Raw genomic sequence first — 16,510 nt, forward strand, 5'->3', positions numbered from 1 at the left:
CAGTTTGTACTGTTATAATACAGTGATTGTTGTTGCTTACAGGTTCTCTATCATTGGTTTAACCTCTTTCTGCAGGCTCCCTATTGGAAATCACTCACACACACACACACATATTCTAGGCCACTTCTAGGACATCTTCTGGAGCCTAACCCAGCTGTGAATGAGTGAAAGGCAGGATCCTAGTGGAAAACATCCAAGATATTTTTAGTTGATGTACTCAAATAAAACATTTCCCTGTGACTGTATTATCAGATTAATTAGGACACTGCTGGTTCTCTGTGTGTCAAATGTTGTGGCTCTGTGTTTAGCTGCTAGCGAGCAATAATGGCTTAAGGTGGGAGCGGTGAGGACCTCTGGCTGCTTACCACAATAAAAAAATAGCATTTTTACACAATAAGAACTCATGTTGACATGCTAGCTCACCAATGAGGATGAAAATCCAGTTCACATTTTTCTACATATAGATTTCCATTGAAAATTAAATGTCTGTTAAATCTTTTTATTATATGTGCAAAAGTACTGTCAACGGCCATGACCGTCTCAGAAAACCATATAATGCCATAATTTAACACAATATTGCCCACTACTAATGTTTTGTCATCCGCTTGGTCATGGAAGCGAAGGAAGTTTTTGTCCTTTACCACATATTTCAATCACATCGAAAACCCGTTTCATCGCCATTTGATTTGTCATGTTTTATGACCAATAATGTCGTCGTCTTCTGTTTATGAACATGTGCGCATGAGTGCGTATGTGTGTTGGTATACAGTGAATTGGCACTGATGTGTTACATTTAATTTGAACATAATTTGGAAGAAATCTGTTAGCTAGAATAAAGTTTCGTGGGATGGAATGGTTCTGATTATGTTCAATCAGGCAGCAGACAACAAAGAACCTTTTATTTTAGAATATGAAGTGAAAATAAAAAGCAGAAAAGCCTTCAGCTGGCCCGGTTCAAGGTCTAACATGCTGAATATGGCATCTCGGGTTTATCCTTTCTCTCCATTCAAGGTCTCTTTTTTTTCACCAGAGGTCAGAAGTATAACATAATTATACTGCCTAAGCATGCTATGGGAAACATATGCTTGAAACCCATATGGATTCATAACCCAGTACTCTCAGCAGTGTGGCTTTGGGTTAGATGTGTTTTCTGATGGAAAAATAACGTGCCTCCATGTCTGCCTCATAAAAAGGTATGTCAAATACACGGACTGGAGTTTGTTTAATTCGTTCAGCCTTCATTAAACCGCCCTAATTTGGGCGTTTAGGTTTATTTAAGCTGCCTCCAGAGGAGATGTCTGCCGACCAGGAAGCCGGTGCTAAAAACAGAGTCCACCTGTGTGGAGTGCACCTTACAAACACATGTGCTTACACACACATGCACCTCTAGACAGGCTTCCTCTGTTGTTCGTAGATGTGAAATCATCCTGAATGACGGACAATAAGAGCAGACAAATAAGCAGAGGTTGTGCTCAGTTCTGACCACAGACAGCGCTGATAAGCAAAGCATGTGCTGTATACCACTATATATATTTTATATGTTAAAAAGGCAACTTTACAGGACAAGGAAAAAACATTCTCAACTTTTAATGGAAGTAAAGGGAGAATTTTTTTTCCAAGTAATTTTAATTCATTTCTGTTGGTCTGTTCGTCATGAACTTTTGACATAACATACAGAAAAGCTGACTTTCTCAAAATGTTTTGAAGAATGGAAAACTGCAAAAATGGAGATACAAAACTTTGTCCAGACAGCAGTGATATTTTCATATTATAGCATATTTCCTGTCAAAATGGCTGTTATTTTTCAGGACATATTTCTAGGGAGATTAGGTATAGTATAATTCACTTGCACATAGAAAATTAGGATAATAAGAGAGAAAAATTAGTAAAACTAAGAGGAGTTTTCAAAACTGGAATTAAAACAAAAATATAAAGAAAATGGGGAGACAAATGGTGTGAAGATAACACTAAGTCTGAAAGGATATGTAGTAGTCAAGAAGCCGCTGCTAAGAATTTTGCACTAGAGCAATGAAACTGGACATTTTATGAACAGTTAAATCAGCATGTCGTTTTGGGATGGCTAGAATTGTGAGATGCAGAAAATGCAACCAACTTCTAAGACTGAACTTTGGGGGTGTGAAAAAATATCCCTGCAGATTTCTTTGGAAAACTGAAAGGTTCTTCCTTTTGTTTACTTTTTATACCATTTGAATGAGTACATACAAAACACTTTCTGTCTATCTGTCTGTCTGTCTATCTATCTACCTGTCTGTCTATGGGTGTGTATGTGTGCATTTATACACACACACACATACATTTTATTTATATATATATATATATATATATATATATATATATATATAGTGAAAAAATGTTTGCTTTAGTGCTCATAAACAACAAGTTTTTCATTTTTGCTCTCCTGGAGCTGAAATGTGGCCCTGTCACAAAAGGTGCATTCATGGGAGAGGAGAAAAAAAACGCCCCTCACCCAGATCCTTGGTGGCAGGAGATGAGCCGCTCAGCTCCAGAATTAAATTATTTTTAAATGCAGCTTATGCATTTTACATGACCTGTGCTTCCTACCCCTCTTTCCTTGCCTCTCTCTCTGCCTCACTCTCTCTCTCTCTCTCTCTCTCTCTCTGTTTTTTTTTTTTCTTTTAAAGCGCAGGGTGGGGGGATGCTGGATGTGAACCCCCAGAATCACAGACTTGCTGAAAGTTAAGCACTCCGGCCTGCTGCTGAGTGTGTGCTGCTGGAGCCCACCTGAACGGCCCCCTGACCTGGCTGATTTGACCGTATTCGGCACGTTCAGACAGAGCTGGACTGCTGTGGCCGCTGGAAGGGCCGGACAGGAGTAGCCGCTGCAGGAGAGGACACAAAGGCAGGTGTGCGCTTTCTTTGGAATACACAGTGCTGGGGTTGTCTGTGTCTGAGTGTGTCTGTCTGTTTGCTGTGTGTGGGGATGAGTGTGTGTGGGTGTGTGTGTGGGTGTGTGTTTTGATTGAGGGGTGTGTGTGTGTGTGTGTGTGTGTGTGTGTGACTCTGGGTGCATTTTTGTTTATGCTCATATTTCTACACGAGCTTACGTGCATACATACATACATACAAATACTTATATATTTATATGAAGGGTTTTTTCCAGAATGCCTTAAATGTCACTTATATGAGTGATCTTTTTTATGATAAAGGATGTTGGTAGTGGGCTTTAAACATACAATAGATATCAGTGCCACATTATTAACGCTATCTTTCTTAGAGAAATAAGAATGTCTTTTTTGATAAAGTACGTCTGATGTGAGCTGTTGTTCTTTTCAGATCCATTCTTGTTACGAATGGATATACAGCATTTTGCATTTTGGAATATTGGGAAGAGTGATTTCTCTGTGCATGTGAAAGTATAAAAATGCAATCCTGTCACAGTAAAATGTAGTGTGGTGTAGGCGCTGATTACACATTTTGAGTACATATTTGAGTATATATGTGCGTGTGTGTGTATATTATATATATATATATATATATATATATATATATATACATGAGTATATGTGTGTCTCTGCAACCCCCTCCCTCCAACCAACTCCCCCTTGTGTGTGTAGGGTTTAATGCCAGCGGGATAAAAAGCAGGCTTTGCAGGCTCAGGTTTGATGTGCTGTTTGTCTTGGTTTGCCTCTCAGCGAGCGTTGTGGGCTGCTTCTTTTTGGATTTATCTGTCTTTCCTGTGCTCCCCTCCTGTTGTGTGTGTGTGTGTGTGTGTGTGTGTGTGTGTGTGTGTGTGTGTGTGGTGGGGTTGGAGGAGAGGGGGGGTGCTGGTTCTGAGCAGTGATCCCGGGACATTTAATCTTTGGGGAATTTCATGGTAGTTAGTGCTTGTCATCAATGGAGTCTAACGTAAAATACTGCAGTGATTTTTTTATTGGTGGCTCAAACGTTTTGGGCTAACATAAGGCCACATTGCTCTCTGTGTGTTTCCTTTACTCTGCACTTTCTGTCATGTGTCTCTGTGTTATCTGCTCGAACAGGAAATAAAGAAGCTATGGCTCATGCGGGAGATTCTAAGCAGAAGTGTTTTTTGGGCTTGTATGTCGTGTCTCAGTTGCAGTTATGCAGACCACGTGTGTGTATGTAATGTGTGTGTGTGTGTGTGTGTGTGTGTGTGTGTGTCTGTGATTGTGAGAAGAGGTCATGTCCATTCTGTGTGTTTATGTGTGTTCATGTAAGCCTATAAAAACTAGTATACAAAAGTTTGTAATCATTATTTTCAATAAAATATACAATTTATAGATAAGTGTATTTAATGATTTTATTGTATTATTAATCTACAGCTTCACATATTTCCGCTATTTAGTAGGAAATGCTAGTTGTGTTTAGAATGATAAACAGAACTATAGATGATTCCTTAATGACTGATAAAGCTGTGAAACACTGAGAATAAAGTTAACATTCAGAGTTCCTCTTATTTGCAGGTGATCAAATCTTAGGAAGATGACCTATCAAGAAATTGCAATAAATAAATAATTATAGTACAATATTTATCATTTAGTAACTTTTTGGTGTTTGCAAAAAAAAATCTAAAAGTACCTTGCAGTGTCTAAGACAGTATTTTAATCTGTTATGTATAATTTATTTAAAAAAAAAATAACACAAGTATTAACATAACAGGTAATTCCAATATTTTATATATAGGAGGGTTTTGTCCAGACTCACTATATATATATATATATAGTGAGTCTGGACAAAACCCTCCTATCTTCATTTTTGATGTTTTTCCGTTTTTGACATAATTTGAAATTATCTGTCGCCCTTTACATTGTTTGTAAATTTCATGATGAATGAAGCAAAAGACACAGGCCAAAATTACTTGGAAAAAAGTCTGGTATATATATATATATATATATATATATATATATATATATATATATAATGTTACATATTTGTATTTGTTTATTTTCCTTTCAAAGTGGCTGTTAAATACAAGTTATTTGTGTTTCAGGAGATATTTCTGAGGAGATTAGATATGAGATAATCTACTTGCACAGGGATCAGAAAGTCAACGAAAAATAAGTGAAAAGGCAAAGTTTCAAAACTGGAGTTCAAAAAATGGTTAAAATACACAGAGAAAATGACTCTTAACAGCTGTACAAGACCTGGTACACCACAAACTCTGTCCCCATCAGTTAAACAGCCATTAAAGCTCGAATCTCTGACAAAGAGGAGAAAATCAAGCTCCACTCTTCAGATCTGAAAACATCCACGGGAATTTCTGTTCATCCTTCCACTGTGAGAAGATGACTCAGTGCTATGAGTCTGAAAGGATGTGTGATACAAAAAAAGCAACCCACCCCTCAGACTGAACTTTGGAGGTGTGGGAAAATATCCCTCCAGATTTCTCTGAGAAACTGGAATGGAAGCTGTAATAAAGGCAAAGGATGGATACACTAAATAATGATCTATTTGAAGTTTTATTTGAGGCTTCTGCATAACTTTATGGATAATATATGTTTTTTGCTTTTTTCCTGATGCAGAAAATAAGTAAGTTGTACTTAATGACCATTTTCACTGGAAATGAAATCAATGAATGGGGGTCTCTGACTTTTACATAGCGCTGTTCATATTAGCCTATGAGTGTACCCCCGTGAGTTAGCATGTATTTACGTGTGTGTGTGGGTGTGGGTGGGTGTGGGTGGGTGTGGGTGTGGGTGGGTGTGGGTGTCTGTGTGTGTGTGTGTGAGTGATTTTACCATGACTTTCTTGTGTTTTTTTTGCTTTAACATCAGGGACATAATCAGAAAGTATCAGGTCAGCCCGCTGACAGTCAGACAGACACACACCCTTGTGTGTTCGCTTACACAGAGCACAGCTGCCTGCGACGTCACAGCTACACACACACTCACACACACACACACACACACACACACACACACACTGCATTATAGAGCCAGTGGTCTCCTGGTAAGGGGCCTTGTCTAAATACACTTCAATATGATTCCTATTTTACACCAGCTCTGACTCCGTGTGGTTCTGATTGAGCATTGTGGTTGTGATCTCAAAGAGCTTTTAGCCTGAACATAGCTCAGCAGCGACGTGCTAAACAAATGAGTTACATATTTCATTTAAAACATCAGAGAACAAATGCACACCAGAAACAGGGCTCGAATCGGTTGTGTCTGCACCAAAGCATTCTAAATTTGAATGAAAGGCAATTTAACAAGAGAAAGCCATTTGTTAAATAGAATAATCCTTCGCCCCCTCGCAGGAGAAGACTCTTAAGCTTTCGCCTTTGAGCCTTAATATTTTGACAAGCTGTTCAATCAGATGTTTTGAAGACATTAAATATGGCAGGCTGTCTGGTCTCCAGGTTTTCTGTGAAATTTTCAGCCGTTGCTTGTTTTCCGTGACCCACTTTTTTCCCTTTGTTTTGAACGTGGATGTGGCCCAGGACACATGTAACCTCTGCTGATTTTGTAGATTGATGTCAATTAGGATTAGCACAGCACTGAGCCATGCTGGAGGAGCACTAGCACTGCTTTATTTCACATACACGTGTGTGATCTTAGAGCTTGCTGCATGATTACTGGTTCATTGGTTTGATTTAGGAGCTGATATTTTGATCCACAGAAGGGAAAAGGTCATAAGACCATCGAAGCACATAGCACTTTCTTTTAATGGTGCAACAATAATGTTATTTAATATGATCATTGTTATTAATGTTAATATGTATGTATTCATAGATTTTTTTTTTATTTACAACACTTTCTCACGAGAAGCTCAAATTCATTTTTTAATTTTTTATTACAAGATTTAAATGTAGAATGTAAACATGTTAGAGTATCAAAATGTACCTTCACCCTATATAGTCCATATATGAGTTTGTTTTTTTTTTGCGACACCATGAAAAACCACATCTTCACCTCTATCCACCTGTTAAGCCTTCAGCACTTTAGCTCCTCCTATTGAAGTTATAAGGAGTGTTTCAACCTTGGCTGCTTTCTGAGTGAGGTGTAATACAGGGCAGCCAGTCCAAACAGGGGTCATATCATATCATATTACATATCAGTCGTAAAGGCACAGTAACAAAAACAGCCTGTTTTATTCTGATGGATAAAGAGAAGTTGGAAAATGGTCATGTAAAAGTTGATTAGGTTCTGGTTTTGGTACATAAACCCAAGGAATGTATGTAAATATCATTGCTGTCAGAGCAAAGTCTTGCATCTCCAAAATGGTTTTTAAAGAAGAAAGAAAAAAATAGTTAATGTAACAAGATTTTTAAAAAATATTATATAATTTCTAGTCTGTTTATCATGAAATTTTAACACAATGCAAATGGTAAGTTTTCAAATTTAGTTAAAAAAAAGTAAAAAATGGATTAAACCAACAATTTGCATACACACACACACACACACATACATATACATATATGCATATATATCTTACACTGACTGCATCATAAAAGAACACAAAAGCACATATTATTATTGGGTCATTTAGTCATTTATTTTTTATTTATATTGTAAAGACCGTATATGCTGCTGTATTGAGTATTGTGTACACCACAAAAGCACATTCATAATGGCCATTTTGCCGTAGAATATGGTGCAGAAACACGAATCACTTTCCATTCGCTGGGCCTCGCCGCGACGTGTATGATTCTCACCAGGTGTGATACAGAAATTGTAAAGTGGATTTTTTTTGGACTGTGTGTGCAAGTGAGGGTGTGTGTGTATGTGTCTGTGAAAAATGCATGTGATGCACCCTGCTTCCCTCGCACAATAGGCTTTCTCTCATCCCCTCCCGTCAGAAAGCCAATCTGTGGCGAGTGTGCGGCGTTGTGAGCCCGAGCAGGTCGCTGTCAGTTTAAAAATGACTATAATAAAAGTGACCATGAAGATGGATCTTGTGATTTTGCGTTTCTAATCAGTCATCTGTGAAGAGCACTTTTTGCTTTGATTCAGCATAGCCTTGACAGGCCAGATTGATAGCATGTGGGGGGAGCGACAAAAAGAAAAAGAAGAAGAAGAAGAAGCTGGAGAGAAATAGAGGGGGGTTATTAACTGTCTTCCTATTAATGTTGTGGTGATGGTCTTCAGTGGCCAGAGAGAGCAGCGGTGATTTAAGCTGAAAGCTCTAGCAGGTGAGAGAAAAGAGGGAGAGAGAGAGAGAGAGAGAGAGAGTCTCCATCTCTTCCAAGTTCTCTCTCTCTCTTATCCAGTCTGACTCTCTCCAGGGGCAGCAGACTGGAGTCCAGCCCCTCGCTATGCATGCATGCATGTGGCCAGCGTGGTCAGGATACACGCCTGGACGCATACATATGGAGTATGAAGCCGTCCTAACAGCTGATGAGCAAAGCACTGCTCAGACAATACAGAGCCAAAGATGATGCTGAACATACATGATATGCTGCAGCACTGTTGCATCTTATTGATTAGCATCTCTATTGTATCGATTTCATGCAACTTAGCAGCTTTTAGCAGCTTTACTGCATGCACTGCTGGATTCACATGATATCTTACAATTGTGATGTAAATGGTATATGGTAACTTTATAAAGACAACATTCTTAACTTTAAATCTATAATGTAACAAAAATTTCTTTTGGTTAATGAAACAAAATCTCTGTCGGTCCAGCCTTCATGAATTGCTCACACACTGAAAAAGGTAGCTGGTGTAAACTAATTTACAATAAGAATTATGAGGTTTTCATATGAAAATCACGACCTGTTATATATGCATATAAATGTGTAATGCAGTTCTTCCAGCAGGCATTAGCACTTTGTAATAACTGTATTATAAGGACGCTTATAGAAAATGCACAAGAAATGCAGAAATGCCACAAAACAGCAACTTAAATGAATCCGAAATCACACAAGCCATCGTATCCATTTGACGTATCACAGGATGGAATCAAAGTGCAGAAAGTGCTTGCTTTTGATACCTCGGCAGAGGCTGTCAAACGCCTCCTCAAACATCAGCGCTTTCAAACAAAGCCCGTGGACGGGCGCTTACCTTATGCATGACAATCCTCCGCCTCTCTTTAACCAATCCACAATCATCCTTCTACACCTCCGCTGCACGCAGGAGCCACACTGATTTGATTTCTACCCCCTCTGCTTTTTTTTTTCTCCCCCCTTCTTCTCCAAATGTCCTCAATGCTGGCACTGTTGAAATATCTGTGCAAACAGTCGCCAGCTTTTTTTCTTTTTTTTTGCTGAGGCACTAAGGGGCTGTTTCTCAGCTATTTGGCCCTTGGGTGCATTTCAAATGTGAAAAAGCCAGGAGAGCTGCTTCTCCGTAGGGTTTCTGTGGCTTCAACCCAGTGGCCGTGGACTAGCACGCTTAGCGTCCACCCTGTTACGCTAAGCACACATCAGAGAGCTTAGCTGAGAAATAAACAAACATGCACTGAGGAAAGCTCTTGGATAAGCTATGAGGAGTGATTTTAGTGTGATAGGCTCTAGCCCTCAGTCTTCAACGTCTTTGTGGCATCTTACATTGTCTACAGTCGTGGAGTTACAATCAATCAATTGACCAATTAGCCATCTCCGTAGACAGCTGGCCTGTCAGCCTGTTTAGTGCAGTGTCAACGCTTGTTGTTAAAATTTCAGACCAATTCAATCCGTTCTTAACCTATTCCTGGGCGATACATCATCTGGACCGGTATGCAGTATTGGTATCGCATAACAATATAGATTTTTAGTTTTAGTGGTATTGATGGGAAACGTGAAATGCATGTCATTTGCTGGGTAGATAGTATTAATAAATACTAAATAAAGTATATTTTCTTACTGGAAATGTAGTTTCTGTCTGGTTAATATTTACAATACTATGTAATATGAAGCAGTCATATCAAAACAAGCCATGTCACATTTGAAAGACATTGTTTTTAGCATAGAGTAGCAGTAGCAAAGGCTCATTAAGCTTATTAATGGACACTCAAATAATGTGATATATTTGACAACAGTACTAATGTTGCATCTTATCAATACTATCCAGCACTGTCCTGACACGTATCTGGAGGTTGGTCTAAAGTGAATCACTCTGGCCTCGCATGGCACATTGTTATGCACTCTAGATGTATTTTGGGCACCTTTTCTGTTTGAATACACGAAATTGCGGTCAAAGAGTTCCTTGTTGCCGCACCGGAGACGTGGCTTTCAGAACACATCACCATTTAAGCACTCATGTGTAATGCGTCCTGACATTTTGTTTTGGAGCAAGTGCATTTAATTGAGGGTGTGATATGGATGTTATACAACAAAGTGTAACACTGTGTGTAAAGGCAAGTTTGTCTACACATATAGGACATTCAAAAAAAGATGCTTTATTGATTAATTAAACCATTCTGCTAATTGAGCTCTAGTTCATTTTATTTGTATTTTAAAGCTGATCTATATCATTCCATCTGTTTTCCACATGGACACTGTGAGACACACACACACAGCCTGGGCAATACATATAATACACCTACATACAAATGCTGTCATCATCAATTGCGCTTTTAATTGTGCACTCAGCTTCTAATAATAGTACAATTTTTAATATCATTTCAGCACCGTTGCAGATTGTATTCATGAATATTGCATTATGGGCAATATACGCCGCTATTCTGCACCATGTGAGTGAAGTTTCCAATAGCACCAAATTAGAGACGTTATCTAATACAAAGGTAGACATGTTTATAAAGGTAATATAAGTTTCACAACAGTATACTTTAATATCAGCACCAGCGCTATATGTACTGTGACTTATATTCATCCCCCTATTAACAAAATGTTGTGTAACTAAGAAGAGTGTGTTCAAAAGCCAGTACCACTCACAATCCGTAATATAGCGGAATTACATGAATGAGATCATTTTCATCCTGATGGGCCTTTACATTTGACTTTGTCAGAAGGTCTGATGGATTTAGTCGTGTTAGATAAGCATTCTTGGTTCTGCTGTGCTGGTTAATTGCAGCAAGGTTATTTACAAAACAGAATGAATGCACTGCTGAATCGGAGCGCGCATACAATCAGAGCTCCAGAGAGGCAGACAAGAGTGTCTAAGCTGGTTTATAGGCTCATTTCAAGTAGAAGAGCTGGAAATGTATTTTTCCTGAACACAAAGACACAAACGTCTCTCCTCAGCTCTGTTGCAGTTCTGAATGGACACTACAGTCTTGTGTGTTGGACCCGTCGGTCCAGTGTTAGCTCATGCTTCGCTCTCTTCTAGCCCTGGGACGTCCCATGGCCTTAGGCAGACACCCCTGTCATGGGGAGTGGCCCGTCATGGCTGAGATTCATTACAGACAGCAGCATCACCAGGCTGCTCCTGATTATTGATGATTTCATTGATTAGATTTTTGTTTAGTCTCCTACCACTATGGCTTTGAGTAACTATGTCCACAAAGATTAGACTAGATCTATAGATTATTAGAATGATTATAATTAATATTGCCATTAAATAATATTAATAATAATGCAATGAATATTAATTATAAAATAATAATAATAATACATCAACAGTATTTGTTATTAATAATAGAGTAATCATTATTTTTTTACAAAACAAAATAATAATATCTATTCATTCATTCAATGTATTTGTTACTGCATTACTGATGACCTGATGACCTTACATATAATCTGTCCTATTTAATCTGTTTTCCTACTGTTCGCACTGCTGTTTCTCCTCCAGCCAAACAAAGGAAGCAGGTGCAGTCAGGCCTACTGTTCTTTCTGTAGCCTTTTCTCTCAGTTTTTTTTTCTTTCTTGATTTTATTTGTATTTAAAGCCTGTACCTGTGCTGGCTAAATGAAGCGGGCTGTGGAGAGTCTGAGTCCAGGCTGAAGGAGCTGCTGTGCGTTTGACCATTAAAGAGGGTGCAAAGGGCCAAGCAGGAGGAGGCCAGAGGGGAGGGACGGAGTCAAAGGGAGGAGGTGCACTCCCCAAGAGTGTGAGTGTGTGTGTATTTCTGAGTGTATGAGTGAGTGTGTAGTTAGTATAGTCAGTGGACTCCCCCCTATTTAGACCCCCCCTCCATTTATTTGCAAGACCAAAACTGAGATTTCAACAAAAACACACTATCAAAATCATCACCATCATGTAAATCGCACCTGTATTGGACTAGACACCTTTCAGCCCAAATGCAAATACATTCGCTCTGTAATAAAAGCAATAATGCTGTCATTATTGTCTGCATATCCCTCTCTGTGTTACTGGGAGCTGGAGATCAAGCAGCTGATAGCTGAGCTACCCTAAAGCAGCCCATTCCGGCTCTGTGTGCTTCTTCTCCAGATCCTCCTCTTCTTCCACATATAGAGGGGAATGAATGTGAAATCGCGTGCTAAATGGAGTTTGGTCGCCCTGCTTTATTTCCCATGCCGTGTCCTGCTGAAAGGGGAAAGTGCTCTCATGCTCTCTATGGATTTTCGTTTATAGAATCGATCTAAACGTCCCGATGTATCGACCCAAAGTCCCCAACCGGCTCCAGCAGCTAATTTTGTTTTTCTTCTGATTTTGAATATGTGTTTATTATGGTTATAAGGCGCAGTGCAGTGGTGTAAACACTCTATGCCTTTTATTTATTGGGGGCTGAGGCGCCGTGATCACCCTCGTGCGTGGGGAACGCGCTCCCTGCTCTGCGCATTAAGGCGCGCGCGCTGTCCCGGGCTGATTGAGGAATATGAAATGAAAGTTGGAGGCTGAGGGGCGCAGAGGGAGGCAGCAGCCGGTCCCCCAACTTCATCCCCCCTTTCAGCGTGTCCTCCTGGCCGTGCCAGAGCTGGAGAGAGTGTGTGTGTGTGTGTGAGTGTGAGTGTGTGTGTGTGTGTATGTGGGAGAGGGGAAAAGCCGGAGGAGCGGGACGACAGCAAAGGTAACAGCCTTTCTTCTCCTTCACTGCTGCTGGGGCGCAGTTATACCGCCTCCTCCAGCGCTCGGCTGCGTGTCTGAGGCTCTGGAGCGCGTTTCTCAGGGGGGTTGCGTTTAAAAGGAGTTACCGGCGTGATTTCGTTGTGGTTTTGTGAGGGAAAATGTGGAAAGTGTGTTTGGTTTTGTGGTGGAAGTGTTTAAACGCGTCGTTTGCGTTTAGTTTTCTCGTTTTTATTGGACTTTTCATGGTTTAGAAATGATGTTTGTACAGATAATCGATTTAGAGATATGTATAAATACACTAACTGGTGTTGTTTGCTTTGCTGCTTTTATTTACCACAAAAATTTGCAAATATTTTAACAATATATTGATCATAAATGTGCACGTGTTACTGTAATATTTTATTCAGCGTGGTTTTATTTGGGATATACATTTTCGACGATTGTAGAAATCGTTATCATTATTGTGTGGGCTCATTTCAGTGCTATATTAATATTATTTTCATTGTTTTAATTTTTTAAGTGGTGTGGCTCATATGTGTGCTGGGGTTTGCGGACAGTGAGTTGAGTTGCTGATTTGGGGGCATATAGAGGGTCAGTCCCGGTCACACGGTGACCCCTCGCACCCCAGAGGGCGCCACGGGATTTGGCCCAAACTCCATCCAAGACCGCTTAAACAGGCATGTTAGAGGGGCATGTTTGTGGTTCAGTGGGGGGCTTAGAGATCATCCTTTATCTTGTCCAGTTAGTGACTATAATTAACAAAAAAAATAAACATTTCATAACTAGTGCATAAAATAATAATAATATTAATAATAATAATAATCCTAATAATAAGCTGGTTTGGAATCGCGTGACACTTCAATTCTGTTCGAATATAAGAAGCTAGAACTGATACCAGCAAATGATAAGAGCCCATCACGCAGTTCTGCTGCTTCAGATGAACCACATCAATTTTCGTTCTCGAAAAAAAGGGAAAAAATGACATTCAAAGATACACATCAGTTAATTTAAGACAGCAGCGTCAGTAAGAATGAGATGAAATATTAGTCTTTATATATATATATATATATATAAACACAGCCCGGAGAGAAATAAGAATAAGAGAACAAGAAGAGAGAAAGTAGCAGGGTGGGAGACAGAAGGGGGATTCGGGGAAGTGCATGACACTCAGATAAGACCCATCAGCTTTTTCCATCCCACTTACTTTTTCTCCTTTTTTGTGTGAAAATCGCTTTCAAAAGCGAGCAAAACGCCTCTTACAATAAACACGACCCCAATTGCGCGATTGCATCGGCCAAAAGAACCAACCGAGAAGCGTTTATACTTGTAAAAAAAAAAAGAAGGGAGTCCCCTTATAAACCAACAGTTTCAAGGTCCTCCTCGGTGGAACGCGCTCGCAGGAAGAAAGCGAGGCGTTTGGTTTTCATTGGGAGAAGAAAAGAAAGAAAAGAAAAGAAAAAGCAAGTGTCCGTCCTCGTCCTCCTGCTTCCAGTCTTCCAGCGGCTCGTCCGCGCTCTTTAACGGTGCTGGCAGGCTCCAGTCCCCGGAGGAGAGACCGCGGACGAACACGGAGCCAGACATCCAGAGAGCCGGAGCCCTGCTAAGCCCCAGCTCGGCTGACTGACTGCTAGCATCCTCGTAGCGAGATCCGGAAGGCTAGCTCACTCACCTCCTTCGTTTTTTTTTTTTTTTTTTCTTGCCACAAAGGAGAGTTCTTGATTTCTTCTTTTCCACCACGATTATCATCGTGTAGTCATTTTTTCTCTCTTTTTTTTGCCTCCAATAGCCATTTGTAGACGAGACAAAACCGCAGAGAGCCAGACTGATGCTGCCTTCCTCTGAGAGGCTAACATGAAGTGCAATTCTCAATAAAGAATATAAACATTGCCAAGCACGAGCTAACTTTCTTTATCTTATTCAGAAAGAGTGATTACCATCTTAAAGTCTTTTCCCCCTTTGGTGTCTCCAGTAGTCAGTGTGTAAAGACCGTAGAGAGCCTTTCTGAGAAGCTAACATGAACTGAAATTCTCAATAAACAACGTAAACATTAAAAACACGAATGCTAAAACTGGTCCGTCCCGTTGTCAGAAGCCTGGCTGCGGCCCGTGTGGCTCTCCTCAGCCTCGGCTGGGTAAAAGCTGGATGTGTGAACTTGGTCACGAAACTTATAGGCGGAATTATTGATCCACTCTGTATTAGAGTTTAAAGCCTTAAGCACCAAGTCTACAGCTGATTTTACCTACTTTTTCACAAATTGTAACCTATCCAGTCTGGGTGAATGGTGTGCTCGCCTCCTTTATCCCACCCGTGTGCTCTACAGCATAAACTAGCATATCCTGTATTAATGTCATAAGCATATTCATATGTTGTTCATAAGTACAGTCAGTAAAATCCTAGTGGAATTAGCCAACATGCGCTCTTGACTAAATGGTAAACATTAAATGGCTCAGTTAGTGTTATCATTTTTTTTAAAAATACACTTCACTGTAACCAGATCTCGTCCACTGTCTTTCGTTCATCTCCTGTAAATGTGCTTCACAAATAAAAAAACGTGCTTATTTTGCACGAAAAAAATAAGAATCAGCCGTTTAGCAGAGTTTGTATTCATCCGCCCCACTGTTGTTATTTATAATTGCTCATAAACAGTGCTGCGTTTTGAGAATATGAGCGTTAATATATGATTTTATCCTGTGGGTCCATGTCATACAAGCGATATGACGGGATCGAAACGCTGCTTTACTGGATATTTCGTCTAAAACAGCCTTCAGTGATGTTAAAACGCACCGGCTTGTTGTGCACTTGTAGGCTGCGGTATTAATGTGCCGCCTTAAAAAGGTTCCCCGCGTTTGCGTTCAGTTTATTTCTTATCTAAGCAGGAGTGGTTTATGAAAGAATAATAATAAAAGTGGGGAAATAACTGAGCTGGAATTCTTCATTAGCTTCTCACTGCCTAGCATTTTTCTGTTTTGTTCTTGTGGTTTTTGTTTCCCGCCATTAGAGAGGTAGGCTCTATCCGGCCCTTCAGCTCAGCAGCGAGCTGAACCGAGGCGTCATTTGCAATGTGGAGACTGTTGATCACCTCACTAATTACGCCTCTCTCTCTCTTTCTCTCTCTCTCTCTCTTTCTCCCTCGCCCTCTCCCTCCCTCCCTCGCTCTCTCGCTCGCTCCCTCCCTCGCTCCCCCTTCCTCTCTCTCTCTCTCTCTCTCTCTCTCTCTCTCTCTCATTCCCAGAGTGCATATCGGGAATAGACGCACAAAGACATGCGCACTCAACTTAATCAGCCATTTTTTTAAACAGGGCTAAAACGATAATAATTAGCAGAATAAAGACATATCGGATTTTCATTTTTCCCTTTCCTCCTTTCCCCAAACCCCTCCACAACCGAAACTGCTAGGCAGCCGTCGACACGTCTTTTTACCAACCGGACCCCAAAGGATCGACTCTTTTTCTGTCACCGGTCGTATTTACGTTTTTTTTTTCTCTTTTTTCCAATAAACTTGGAGGATTATTGTTCTTTTTTCACCTTTTTTGTTACCAACTTTCGCTATCATTGGATGTGATTTTCTTCAGCAAGAGAAGAAGCGGAGGGAGCTGCGGGGGGAAGAAAGTAAGTTTTTTTTTTCTTTTTTTCCTCCAACTTTTATTGAGTAGTCGGTGTTAA

The 16,510-nt window shown here is 40.1% G+C and overlaps 1 protein-coding gene across 4 annotated transcripts in view; it reads left to right on the forward strand.

Annotated features, from left to right (window-relative positions):
- Positions 1-16,510, forward strand: part of zfhx4 (zinc finger homeobox 4) — a 348,201-nt gene that overhangs the window by 243,904 nt on the left and 87,787 nt on the right. For 2 of the 4 annotated variants that reach the window (XM_017716563.2, XM_017716589.2), the window contains exon 1: positions 16,095-16,456. The gene's annotated coding sequence lies outside the window, so the exon portion shown is untranslated. Of the gene's footprint in view, positions 1-2,663; positions 2,886-12,270; positions 12,849-16,094; positions 16,457-16,510 lie in introns of those variants that run through there. The other 2 variants (XM_017716581.2, XM_017716573.2) reach the window with 2 other exon arrangements.

This window comes from Pygocentrus nattereri, chromosome 24 (genome assembly GCF_015220715.1).
Source record: "Pygocentrus nattereri isolate fPygNat1 chromosome 24, fPygNat1.pri, whole genome shotgun sequence".
Classification (NCBI taxonomy): Eukaryota; Metazoa; Chordata; class Actinopteri; order Characiformes; family Serrasalmidae; genus Pygocentrus; species Pygocentrus nattereri.